Source organism: Bidens hawaiensis, unplaced genomic scaffold (assembly GCF_021521415.1).
Source record: "Bidens hawaiensis isolate Kalapana, Puna unplaced genomic scaffold, B.hawaiensis_p1.1 tig00072091_1, whole genome shotgun sequence".
Lineage (NCBI taxonomy): Eukaryota > Viridiplantae > Streptophyta > Magnoliopsida > Asterales > Asteraceae > Bidens > Bidens hawaiensis.
In genome coordinates, this window is record NW_027502615.1 from 15,217 (window position 1) to 30,233 (window position 15,017).

The window sequence follows — 15,017 nt, forward strand, 5'->3', positions numbered from 1 at the left end:
GCCACCACCATACATCATTAACCCTGCCTATGTCCCGTATCCCGCCCATCTAAAAAATCAACAGTATACGAAGGATTATGGGCATTTTCTTAATATATTTAGCCAATTAAATGTCAACCTCCCGTTCGTCGAAGTCCTCCAGCATATGCCTAAATACGCCAAATTTTTGAAAGATTTTCTTATAAGAAAGGATAAGTTAGAGGAGTTGTCAACTGTACCGCTGAATGGAGAGTGTTCTGTGGTGGTTCTTATTAAAGTACAGAAGAAATTACCCGACCCCAGCGTTTTTACCATTCCATGTCTTTTCGGAAGTGATACGACGTGTCAAGCATTGGCCGATCTTGGAGCTAGCATAAACCTCATGCCATATTCCTTGTATGAAAAGTTGGGCCTAGGAGAGCTCACCCCTACTCGTATGACGTTGTCTTTGGCCGATCGTTCCGTTAAGTATCCGAGGGGTGTCATGGAAAATTTGCTCGTTAAGGAAGATAATTTGGTTTTTCCCGCTGATTTTGTTGTTTTGGATATGGAGGCCGACGAGAGAGTTCCTATCATTTTGGGTCGTCCGTTTTTACGTACTTCTAGGGCAATCATCGATGTGTTTGAAGGCAAGATAACTCTTAGAGCCGGTGATGATAGTGCTACTTATTTGGCTAAGTCCATGAGACATCCTAGTGGTCAAGTCGGTCTTATCGATCCATGTCATCTAGTTTACTCGATAGAATCTTTTATTTCAGGCATGGATCCTAGTCTTGATGATTCCCGTTCAGTGAGTTTTAGGGTGAAAAAGGGGCGAGAGGTTTCTAGTTCTCGAGAAATGGTAAAGTGTGTTAGAGATATTGGTGGTAGTAAGCAAAAGATTGAAAGGGTTAGTGGTTTTAAAAAGAAGAAGACAAAGGTTGACGAATGGTCGGATCATGATTTGGAATCTTGGAGGGCATTGGAGTTTTACCGAGGTGGAGGAAGTTCCACTCGGTCCGCCACGTGATTCGTATAACATGGGTTCTTGAGTGAAAACTCAAGTGTAGAGTTTGTAAATTTTCTTTTATTTTATTTTTATTTTTTCTTTGAGTCCCTAACGTAGTTTTTGTAATTCGACTTGGTTTTGTGTTTGTTGAGTTTTGCTAGTGTGAAGATTGAGTGAGCTAGAGAAACAATCCCCAAGGAAGAGTATATTGAAAAAGATAAGTGTGGGGATGGAGCAGTTGAGCCGTATACTTTATATTTATTTATTTGCTGCTAATTATTCATGTTTTATATATTTTTGGGTTGTTGACGCACTTTAATTGCATAATATCTATCAGTTTGATAATATATATTTTTAGATATGTTTGTTTCGTTTGGCCGTGTACGTTCGTGTGTGAGAGAAGGAGTTACTGTTTTGCTGAGCACGTTCGTAGTTGGAGGGCATCCATGGAAAAAGACTTTGGCATCATGTTTCATTCGCATATTACCATATAAGTCTTTTCCATTATCTAGCTTGTTAACTTTTTATTTTGCTTTTGATTTTAATTTTTAGGTTTTTAGTTTTTTGGCGTCCGACTTTATTTTAATTTTATATTTATTTTATTTCGTCCTTATCCTTGCATTGAGAACAATGCAAAATTTAAGTGTGGGGATAGGATATTTGAGTCATAGTTTAAAGTTAACTTAAATTAAAAAATAAAAAAATTATAAAAAATAAAAAATAAAAAAATTGAAAAAATGTTTTAAAAATGTCCCTTGACTCTAGTTTTTTGCGTTAAAGTGGGAGATGATGATATTTATCAGAAATTGGTTTTTCAAACTACTAATAATATGAGATAAATAAAAGAAAGCGCACTTAAATTGGGATGTGTCGGTAGGCTCAGCCTTGAAAATGAAAGGGCAATTTGATAAAATGGGTCGGAAATCTCTTGTGGGTAAAGTGTTTTGTCCGTAGAAAATAAGTAATGAAAGGTCAGTCATACTCAAGCCTCAATTATTGGTATGAAAATGTGGAAATATTATAAAGTTTGAAAAGTTTAAAAATTTTGAGTACGTTATCATATGATGTTTGGGTAGGTTTAACGTTAGAGTATGCCGTGTAGCATGTGATATAAATCTTAAACTGCTAGCTTTAGTGTTTTACGCATCATTGGCGTATGGTTTTATAACCTTAAATCTTGTATTGATGGGATGTCCCGAGTCCGGAGACCATAGGTCTGTATGCCGACTATTCATTTGGGTATTCACAATTCCAAATGGGGTTGTGAATATTTAAAATAAAGCTAAAAAAGAGCAAACCCGCAGATTTCTGCAACATAAGTCTTTAAACATGATCACAAAAAGTACAAATACATTACAGACTTGATCATCCACGCTGTTAGCCATGTGGGGTCCCCTTGCTCACGTCTCATTACCATTAAGAAACGGACCACAAGGGACACGCCACATGTAAGCCCTTCAGATGAAATTTTGCATACTCACCTATGGTAATGGTTCAGTGTATTGCTTGATAACGGGGGTAGTCATGTTGTGGGGAACACTAGCTATTAATTAATTGTACCCTAATCATATCTAATGGCTGCTTGGTAGACTTTGATGCTTAAGTTTAGGTGGATAAACAATACCCTTGATCGTCTTAACTATTCATGATAAAAATAGAGCAACAAAAGTTTTTAATATGCTAATTTTGAGGTTTAAGTCAAGTTGGGGTGGTCTGGTCTGGTAAAAGATGAAAATAAGCGGGTCTAATTGTGTAAACCACTGAGTAATATTATTGTTGGATCTTATTTGTCCCGGTAAAGATTAGGGCATGGGTTTAAGTGGACAAAAATATCGGTGATCGCGGTTTTTGCGTTTTCTAAGCTTTGAAAATTAACCTATATGTTTGTAAGACTATATTTTTCCGATTCTGATCCAACTGCATCAGACTTTTTCAGGGACGAAAAAAAAGAGTAAAGTGTGGGGATATTTGATATACGTCTATTTATACATCTCGAATCCCTTGTAAAGTTAAGTTTATTTAATGTTTTGAGTTTGGTTTAGTTCGTGTTTTGTTAGTCTTTTATTATTTAAGGTTTTGAGTCAAGTTATTTATAGTTATCATGTTTTATATTATTTGGTGTCTTGAACGTTAAATCTAATTCTTTCTATCATCTCATAAGAAGTTTAAGTTCGTTTTGCTCGTTAATGATTACATGATTATTTCACTTAGTGTTTTGATTTGTTTGCATGTAGATGGTTGTTTGAAAGTCAAGGAAAATAAGGTCTAGAAGGTTCTAAGCATTACTTGGAGTTCAAGGAAGAAGATTTATCAAGATTTTACAAGATATTTAATAAAATAAAATAAAAGAAAAATCTCCTCCTGAAGAGCGCCGCGCCGCGCGACGGGGAAGGCTAGGCCGGTCGCGGGGCGCCTAGTCATCCAGATCAGCCATATTTTGCAATTTAAGGCCCAACTCGTTTATATATAAAGAGGGTTATAAACCTAAACGAAAAGACAACATATTCCAGCCGATTTTGAGAGAGATACCAAGGGTTTGAAGGAGTTTTGAAGCTAGGAATCATGAAGGATCGAGAGTTCTTTGAAGGAGGTGTTCAAGGATCAATTGCTAAGGGTATTATCGCTCTAACTTTCATTCCTTGTTCATTATTTATCATGTCTTGCTTCTTTGTTTTCAATACTTGTTTGGGATTGTTTTTAATAATGATTCTAGGCCAGACTTCATGTCTACCTAGGTTTGATGAACATGTTTTTGAATTGATTCTTGCTTTGGATAATGTTATGATTATGGTTTTGTTTTATTAATAGTAAAAGACTTGATTTTGCTTTCATGATGCGTATAAGTATTTATTATCTTGGTTGATTATTAACTATTGCTTCACATAGATCATTTATCTTTTGATTGTGTTCTTTAGATTTAGGGTTTATGTTTAAATCATTACTTAGTGTTTTGATTATTGTGATTGAATGGGCCCATTAGATCATAGAAGTTTGTTGATTGTTGATTAGGATTTTGAATGCTTTGCTAAATTCCAATAGCTGTAAGGTGAGGAGTTATTCATGTGTCTTGGTCAATTGCATGCTAGGATAGATAGTGACAATATTCTTGCTTATTGTGTTGATCCTTGTTCATGATGCCATGTTTAGCTTATCAAGTTATCTAGGGTTTAGTGTTTCATAAGATTGCTTGCTTTATGATACTATTAATTAGCCCTAATTGATAACTGTAAGGAAATCAATAATACTGATTGCTTAATAATCTAATAATTGTTCTTTGGGATTTCGTTTGATTCGGTCAAGGGTCCTTAGGGTTTGTTAGAAGAATCGGCTTAGAAATCAGTTTCCATAATCATGTTATTTGCCCATTGCTTGATGATTGTTGATGCATTGGATTCTTACCTAGGTAGATTCCTTCTCTTATTGGTTTCGATCTTGTGTTCAATTGCTTACTTCTAGTCTACTTGTTTATTTATTTTCTTAGTTTAATATTAGTTTAAAAACCCCTTAAAACATTAATAATAAATAGTCGTGTCGTAAGTCGAGTCTGATTAGTTAATTTACGTAATTTATAGAGTCCGTGGGTTCGATATTCCGGACTTACTTAGCTTTAATACAATTAACCAGTTCACTTGCCGGTGTTTTGTTTAGTTGAGTCTTAGGTCTAGTTTTTATTACTTGTTTAATTTAGTTAATATTTAATTTACTGTTTTTAGCACATCAGTTTTCTAACTTAAATTCGTCACTAAGTTTTCACCAAATCTTGCAACTAGTTCAAACAATAACCTGCATATGCGTATAAAATAGAAAGGTTTGTCAACAATACATGTTGAGTGAGTAAAACACTAGTTAAAGACACTACAATAATATTATATAATAAATAAATAAAGATGCAAACTGTTCCTGTGAGAATAAGTAGTTAAGCCATAGCACATATGTAACAACTCGGATTTTCATTTATAATACATATACATATTACCCGACCCGTTTGTTTTCGGGTAATTTAATCTATAAAATAATTTAAACTATTTACATTATACTATTATTATATTATTCTTTTTCTTTATCTATTATTTTAACTTTGAGATATATACAACTTTAACCTTAAACTTATGTATTAACCATTCTCGAATCCACACTTAAAGTTCAGGGACCACTCATCAATTAATATAAAGATTATATTATAATCCATAACCCAAATGTAACATCACGAAAGTTTCGGGTTCAAAATAACAAGTTTTCAAAGTCAATGGACCAAAAATGCCAAATTTCAAACTTTAGGGTTTAAATTGAAAAATCAGATTTCCTGACACATCGTGATACGTGATGGATCAGAAGAGAAACCCATCGCGTATCAGGATGGGTTGTCTGACACTGAGGCACGTGGCGTGCCACGTGTCCACAGGTGGCACAACGTCTACCACGTGCCACCACATGGCAGCACGCCGGCCGCGTGTCGCCACATGGCACAACGCCTGCCACGTGGCAGGTCTACGTGGTGACACAACCAGCCTACGTCGCGATACGCGACGGGTTAGCTAAGGAGCCCATCGCGTATCGCGATGGGTCCCTGAAAAATGCCTATAAATAGTAAGGTCGGGATCAACCATTTGCACACCAAAATTCACATTCCTCTCTCTCTCTCTCTCCCTAACATCTCTCTAAAACCCTAGGGAAGTGTGCCTTCGTTTACCTCGAAAAGCGTGTCCATAATCCTCGATAAACGTCCCTCGATTCCACGATATTCGTGCCACAATACCAACACCCCCATCAAGAAGATACCGCCATCCTGATGACTCACCTCGTGAAACGTGTCTACATATTAAGAAGTGGTGGTGCCTCGTTGTGTGTGCCAAAGATCAAGTGTCGAGGAGAAGAAGAAGTTGATCAAGAAAATAGGGAAAAGTAAAGCGGCGTTGCGATGTTGCTCGACTGTAGGGTTTGATAAGTCAAGAAAAGGTAGGCATAATGCCCGAATAAAATAATGCTAAAATACTATAAAAGGTTTAAAACCATAAGTCGAGGTTATACTCGATACCTCGAAAATAAAAAGAAACATATAACAAAGAAAATAAAAGAAAAGAAAGAGATATGTATATAAAAATATGTGTATGATTATATATATATATATATATATATATATATGATTCTTTGTTATAAATATTATTTAAGTAATAACGAGTATTCTTAAATAATAAAGAAAAGAAAGAAATACGTTTCTTAAAGAATAAGAAACGTAGGGTTTTAAATAAGATTTAACTAAAGGTTATCTTATAAAAAGAAAGAAAATACTTTTTAACTAAAGGTTTTAAAGTAAAGAATAAATAATCGAGGTGGCGATTATAAAGACTAAAGGTCTTAAGCCGGATTGTATATCCGACTAACAAAAGGTTATACTCGTACTATAGGTGCGAGATAGCAACGGGAAAGACCCTCGGACGGTGTTTGAAGCCGATCCAAATTGAAAAGGTGAATACGCCCCAAACTTTACAAACTATTTAAAACGAGTCAAACATGTTATATGAAAAAAGTTTACATGAGACTACGTGTCTCTAAAACATTTATAAACAAAGAGTATAAACCTTGCTCTCAGGCTGTAGTATATGTTTGTCTGGATCCTTACATTTGTGGTAAAATACGGTGGGCACATCGCACCACACTTGGTTATAGTCATGCTCGCCTGCGGGGATTAATGACCATGTGTATACATATAGTACCCAAGTAATGTCGAACGCTGCGGTGTTTGTTGGGGTGACTTGTGTAGAGACTTGAGTTTATAAATTGTATGGTTTTAAACTTGATTATTCCTAAGCCATGATGGGCCGGGCCCAAGTAATTTCTCGAGGGGTAATCAAGTAAAAGAAATATTTTTAGCGTCAGCATATTCACCAGCATTCATTGTTGACGTATTTTCTTAACATTTTGCAGGTGACCAAAGTTAGAGCTGATGTCTTGAATCTTTTTGTATAAACTAAATATATATATATATATATATATATATATATATATATATATATATAAACGCGGTATTCGTTTTCTATTAGTTTATCAATCCTCTCGTGATATATTGTATTGTGCTCAGCATAAAATAAACGTCATATAGAACAATTGTACTACAAAATTAAGAGGTGTAAAACTTTTTAAAATTTTATTGCATTGCATTTCATATCTATATATAGTTAATTACATTTAGATAGCGATTAGAAACACTAAGTTGGCTGCTAACATCATATGACAAAAAGAAATAACAAATTCAGCCTCATCCGCACTATCAGAAAGTGATCCCTTGTCCACCTCTTTAAAATGCTCAGTTCAGTATATCCATATCCATAGAAACCAGATGTCTAGCATTATGAACCTGTTACATGTACCAATGTCAAGTTTGACTTCCATAAGTCAAAGAACATTGTTAAAACTTTAGTTTATCAAACATTACAATCTGGGGTACCTCAAGGAAAGTGGGTGGGCCATAGAGTAACCCAGGTCAAAAACGGCCCTTTGACCCATTTAGCAACCCGAATCAAATGGTTAATCACAGGTCAAATAAGCATCTTATAAAGAGTAACATAACCAAATTATATTATAATTTTTTTTAAAAAAAGTACCCATGCAGCAAGATTATGCCCTACGGTAATTTGACAAAAAAGACTTAAACTTAAGGGGTACAACTCTTATAAAAAACTTAATGTATGTACAAAATGACCCGTTTTGACCAGAACCAAATGCATACCTTTTTAAGTTGTTTTGACAGCTTGACCAGAACAAAACCAACTCGTATACACCCCTACTTTCATACTCAAGTTTGGCTTGAGCTCGGCTCGTTTATTTATTATTAAATAATAAACAATTAGAGTACATTTACTAATTATTTTATGTATTCTATATACTTCAATCCGTGGCCCGTTTCAATCTGTGAGATTATTTGGACAAAAATATAACAATATAATACAACACAAAGAGACTTACCATATTTAATGTTAATGTTCAGGTTTATGACTGCAAGTTGTATAGCAGAACCAATTGACTCAGAAGAATAAAAGTCTTCTAACCTGCATTTCAAAAAGTACCAACAATAAACAAAATTTTAATAAAAATATATGTATGTTATAGACTAAACGTTCTGAGAATAAAAAAAAGTGTGAAACTTACAAGTTCCTTGTCCACCATCAGTTTATGCGTCGAGTATGCAAGACTGTGATAGGAAAGCAGTATTAGATCAATGATTATATATCCGTATTAGCAAAATTGCCATACAAATCCATTTAGGCTCGAGCTTAGCTTGTATTAATTTAAGAAGGTGCAAGCTTGGCTCGTGAGTAGTTTGTCATGCTCAAGCTCCGCTCATTTATTATTTATTTAATAATTGTATTTATATATGTTTATAATTATTTACATATACTTATAACTAATATAGTATATATTATTTGATTAATTATTTTTTTCATATTTTTATGTATAATAACAGCTATAGCATTAATATGTTAAATAAAAAATTTATATATAAAAAGCTCGTTTAGGCTCACAACCCAGCTTGAGCTCAATATGTGAAGCTTCGACGCGAGCTCGTTTATTAAATGAGCCAAAAAAAAAAGCTTCGACACGAGCTCGTTTATTAGAAAGCCCCATTGGTTTAATTGTTCGTGTTCAATTGTTTGTTCCGTTAATGTTCAAGCATCACAAATAAAACGACCAGTTTTTGCACGAACTCGTTTTACTCGAAACTCAAATTGACTCGAAGTCATTTTGAATGTGTTGTTTTTTTTAAATATGGCGTATTTAAAAAGATTTATAAGATTGTAAACTTATGTGACTTTAAAACGACCCGTTTATAACTGAACCAAACCGGGCAAAACCAAATAATTGAACCGAAAAAATATGCAAAACCGAATAACCACAACCGAGTTAAACGATTATGATTTTTTGGTTAACCATAAGTTCGATTATTGTTAAACCAAGACCCTAAATATTCACAAACAAGTCAATCTCTAACGTCTCAAATTGTTGGGCTAAAACATTTACCTGTCGTTTTTTTTCAAGCTCTTCTAAAGTCTTTGCGGTTTGGTATGGCTATAAAACAATACCTTTTTAGAAAAGCCTGTTCTGACATGAACCAAATTGATACCTTTTTAAAACTGCCCGTTTTGACACAAACCAACGGTTTATTAAATTACTAATTTATATGTTTATTAAATTACTAAATTACCCTTAGGTGTTTCTCCAACTCCAAACACCATGTAAGCTCTTCCACACACTTTTTAAGTTTGTATTTCGCCTCTTTAAGAGTGTTAATCTCCCTTGTAGCCTGAAAGTTTTTAAACAATTAGTCACCAACTATAGATATATTCTATTACATAGAAACTGACTTTAAACATCAATGCTTATCTAGAAAATAAGCGGAAAAAACTAATCGATTGTCATGACATCAAGGAAACTAAAAAGCTTTCCTTCTTTCAAGTGCAATAGAATATATCTTTCAAGTTTAACAACAAATAAATATGAGATTCTAAAAACTTAAGATACAAAACTTAAACATTAAAACATTTTTAAAATTCACAAAAATATCCGGCTTTAATCATTGTCATATATAATTATGATCTACAATTTAGCAAAACTGCAAGCACCATACATCTAAACAAACTATTGAACCATATGCTATGTTTCGTCTTGTTACAGGTTTAATGAGTTTTTTCACGAAAAAGCCCGACATTAAACGAACCAATTCATTTATAGCTTGACCCATAAACCAACAAATAATTGTAAGCAATCTTCAGCCAATTAATTCAAGACCTACAGTTACAATAATCTGAACTGACTCATTCAGTTACCTGCTAACCGGCTTTTGTGAATATATCCAGAACTTTGATAGTAGTTTGTTAACCTTTTTGATATATCCACAAAGTAGAATTCCTTTACCAACATCAAGGCATCAGCTTTGAAAGATTAATCTGGATAGAATCGAATAACATACACAACAAAACGAAATCTATTAGGATTATTTTATTCAATTCAAATCAGGATGCATAATAGATACCAATCGAGTTCAAAAGTCATCTGGAGCTTGAAGGAGATTCACCAAATAGAGAGGGTAAATCACAAGTCAGAGATTTGAGAGGAGCGGCTGAGGACTATACAATCGACGAATTAGAGAGAGTGAATACATTCTGCCTCTCCCTCTCTCTCTAGCTTTAATCCATCTGTACACAACATTTGAATTTTGAATCCCGCTTTTTTAAAGCATGCTTTTAGTGTTGTACTATAGGCATTAAAATGATAATACCTAAGCTTCAATCCAAGTATGAAGCATTCTTTAACCCCGACATAAAACATGGCCAAACCAAACCAGTTCATTTTCCCGGCATTGAGCAAAGTCCAATCAACCTCTCCGACGATACGCCAAATCAAGCATATCAAGCACCAAGACACTCGAGCTATCATCCCACAAGCATGCCTATTTACTACCCCTCCGAGATTACAACATACCGGCCATCCGAAATTCCCACATATCAACCATCGAAGATTCCGCCATACTATCCATCCGAGGTCCCAACATACATACCACAAATCCTCATCCATCATACACTTTCCTCGCTGGTAAGCAAATAAAAGAAGAACCAAGGTCTCCCTCTTCAAATTGGATGCAATGCCATTCTGATCAGGGATGGTGGCATACAGGAACATCAGCCTTTGATGATGTAAATTCTCAGCCCAATCCTTCCAAAGGATCATCCCGCAAGCCAAGGATGAGAGTCATGATGTCGTATGAAAGTTTTCGCATGCCCTCAATGACGAAGGAGACTGCTCAACTATTGGAAGAAGAATACCCTGATGAAGAAGAGGATCCAGAAGAAGAATCTGAAGAAGATCATGAGGAAGAGTACCCGGAGAATCCCAATTACGTAACATCACCAACGGAGGAACCGTTTTCCCACCAGAACCCAAGTTATGGTTCCGTCGATCCATATGTGCAATATCTCAAGGAACTCAAGAATAAGGCATCATCAAGTGTTCAACCATACCAAGGTGAGATCCCATCAATTGAAGACCAAGCAATGAAATCCGTGAGCAGAACGAGGCTGCTGAAGCTTTCTTCAATTACCAGTCCGACGTAACCACATCTCCGTACCCAGACCCGAGAAACCATTATGAAATAGTGATGATGGGCTATCGTGATCCACTTCCAAAGTATGGGTACCTAAATGAGTTCCCTCAATCACAAGAGGAGTACCTGGATCGAGCCTTACATGAGAAGGATGACCTTAGAAAGAGAATTGTAGTGGATGAGAAGAAAAAAAAAGAATATAGGAGACAAGCTTCTTCGGAAATGTAACAAATTGACCAAGGTGGTGAAGAAGTTTATGAGAGATTAAATAAATGAAGATGAAAGATGTGTTGTGGATGTTGTATGTGTTTAAGTAAACTTTATGGTTATGTGTAATAGTACTTGTAACAATAAATAATGATAGACACATACATATATATCAAGTAAATGATATATATATATATATCATGTAATGATATATATATATATATATACATGTGGAATAAATAAAATGTGTGTTTTAAGAAAAGAAATTTGTTAAATTTCAGATAAAAAGAAAAAGTTGAAAAATAAAAGAAAATGTCACAAAGCAATAACGCTGAAGCTTCACGAAATGAAGCAAATAAAAGAAAAGAGAAAGGGAAAGAGCATGAAATAGAACAAGAACAAATTCTCGACAAATATATGAAACAAATACAATAAATAGTAAAAGATGTCGTTAGAGCTGAAACTGAGGCTAGGTCTTAATCTAGACATTCCTGTTCTGTTGAATTCTCCCGAAAATCTTTTAAGTCTCGTCCTAAACCAACACACGTAGAAGAGATTGTTCATGAGTCCAATGTCGATGGTGGAATTAGATAAGAATTTTAAAAGTTGAAAATTGGAGGATGTTCGTTTAATGACTTCAAGTACTTTGGACCAAAGGAATTCCACGATGATAAGGGAGCCATTACGACTGTGAGGTGGCTAGAAGAATTGGAATCGATAGTGATAATAAGCAAGTGCTCCGATCAAGAGAAAATTCAATATTCTGCTTTTATGTTCAAAGGTGTAACATCCTAAAATTTTAATGATGATTAAAGGAAGTTATGCTTAGTGATTTCGCATAATTAATTAATATCGGGTAAGGAGCGGGTCTTGGACTTGGATTAATTGAGAGGGGTTAAATGAGAATGGGATTTCAGGGATATAAATACCCCCAAAATCCCAAAATATCTTCATTTTTCACCAAACTCCCTAACACTCCAAAAACACACACATACCACACTAACTTCGCCGCCGGACCGAAGGCAGATCCGGGCAGACCCGAGTGAGAAAGAGAGCGATTAGTGGTGATAAGCAGGTAAACGAGATCCAAACAAGCCCAAAAAGGTATGATTCTTGATCTTTGAAGTTTAAAGATCCAAGCTTTTTAGTGTATAAACGACCAAAAATGGTCGGGTAGCGTAGTGGGTGATATTGAACCATAGCAAGGGTGTTAAAATCGCTCGAAATGCCGATCAGAAACTAGAACAGCGGCTGCCTGGGCAACTTCGCCTTCATCTGGGCAACTTCGCCTTCAAAGTGACGAACTTCGCCTGCAAGCTAAGTTCGCCTGATGAACTTCGCCTGCAAGCTAAGTTCGCCTGATGGCAACTTCGCTGTAAAGTTAAGTTCGCCTAACTGGTAACTTCGCCTGAGGCCAAGTTCGCCTGATGACAACTTCGCCTGAAGCCAAGTTCGCCTGATGGCAACTTCGCTGTAAAGTTAAGTTCGCCTAACTGGTAACTTCGCCTGAGGCCAAGTTCGCCTGATGATAACTTCGCCTAAAGCTAAGTTCGCCTAAGGTTAACTTCGCCTAAAGTCAAGTTCGATTAGAAAATAAATTAAAAAATCTAATGAAAAAAATGTGTTAAGACAGTTAATGGAAATAAAATTTTTCCAAGCTGACCTGGCAGCTCGACCCCAGCCAAGGGCTCTGCCCCTTGGACCCTGCTAGTGGCTGCCGCCCCTAGACCCCGCTGCCAGGGGCGCTGCCCCCGGACCCCCGTTCGTTGTGGGTAGTAATTAAGACTAGAAAGATGTTATAAGTAGTGATAGTTAAATTGATATGTATACTTGTTATACAGTCAGCCGTGCATAACTGAAGAAAGGGATTACGATCAACGGAGAACGTAACCGTGTTCAGGTGAGTTTCTAGCCCCATTTATGTGTTACGTTTTCGGGGCTGTGTGCATACTCAATATGTTTGTTAATACACTTATCCTAAGAGATAAGTGTATGCCTTATGTGGATAATGTGAAATGTATGAATGATTGCTTGATAGTACGTGAACGATCTTCGGATATTGCACGTACTGTCAGGTTGTAACACTATGTATAAGGTAAGTATGTTATGTATGTTTATGTGTATGAACATGATAGAGATAATAGAAGAAAGAAATGATAATACTCGAGGTATGATGTATAATGTATGGTTACGAAAAGGGTACCGAGCCCTAATAATACTCGAGGTATGATGTATGGTTGTATGGTTACGAAAAGGGTACCGAGCCCTACTAATACTCGAGGTATGATGTATGGTTGTATGGTAACGAAGAGGGAATCGAACCCTTCTAATATTCGAAAACAAGGGACCAGACCCTTATAATATCTGTGATGATAGGGACCAGACCCTTATAATATCTGTGATGTTAGGGAATCGAACCCTTCTAATATTCGAAAACTAGGGACCAGACCCTTATAATATATGTGATGAGAGAGACCAGACCCTTATAATATCTGTGATGTTAGGGAATCGAACCCTTCTAATATTCGAAAACTAGGGACCAGACCCTTATAATATCTGTGATGATAGGGACCAGACCCTTATAATATCTGTGATGTTAGGGAATCGAACCCTTCTAATATTCGAAAACTAGGGACCAGACCCTTATAATATCTGTGAGGTTATAGGGCGAAAGGCTCTTTAAAAAGTATGATTATGTATGTAAGGAAAGCATGAAGGTAAAAATGAACGTATGATTATGAATGTAAAGAAAGTATGAAAGTAAAAATGAAAGTAAAAGCACTTAGGTGTATATGAAAGAAAGTTAAGAGATTAAGTATGAAGCGTAAGAATGTATTGTATGATTATGTGATTAACTAGAACTCACTCAGCGTAGCTGACTTTTAGTATGCACGCAGGTGAGTAGGATGAGGCAGCTCGCTTGAGGAGACACATGGCACTGAACAAGAATCTGGCATATGAAGACTTATGATGTTTTAATTTAATGCTTTAATGTTGAAAGACAAAGGATGTTTTGAGACAAGTTATGAATTATGTAAAGTTTTATGAAAGTTTTATATTCCGCGTAAATGTTTTAATTAACTCTGATATTTAGAACTGTGTTTATGAGTAAATCCAACACGAAAGTAGGGCTACCGGTAACGGGGCCTTACAAGTTGGTATCAGAGCAAAGTTCGAGAGATTTAAGCATCCTACATGCTTAGACTCGAACAGAGTATGGGATATAAGTAAGAAAGGAAAGAAGATGCCAGTTCAAGAATGTCATGTGTCGCTCAAGCAAGATCAGTAAAGGTAAAGTGTATAATTAAATGATATATGTTAATGAGAAAGAAAAGATACGTGAACGGCACGGATAGGAATAATTGATTGTTGATTTGGCTAACTGCTTAAGTAGAACCAGCACAAATAGACTCATAAAGGGAAGTGTATAGGACACGGAAAGCAACGTGATCAGCTAGTCACAGCTGGCCACTGTTATTACCTGTTAGCCTTGCTATCCTTGTGCTAGATAGTTCCTTGAGTGATGATGTTTGTGTTTTCCCTTTTAGAATACGATGGCTGGAGCTGGAGACATTGTTGGAGCTGGAGGTCGCACTGGACGACGCGGCAGGCCTCGTCGTGTCCAGCAACCTTCGGTTGAGACAGCTTCCAACACAGAAGCTGAAGGAAGCGCAGCGGGAAGAAACCCGGAGAACAATGAAGGAGTTCAACTGGATCCCGCAATTCAAGCAGCTATTGTTCAAGCTG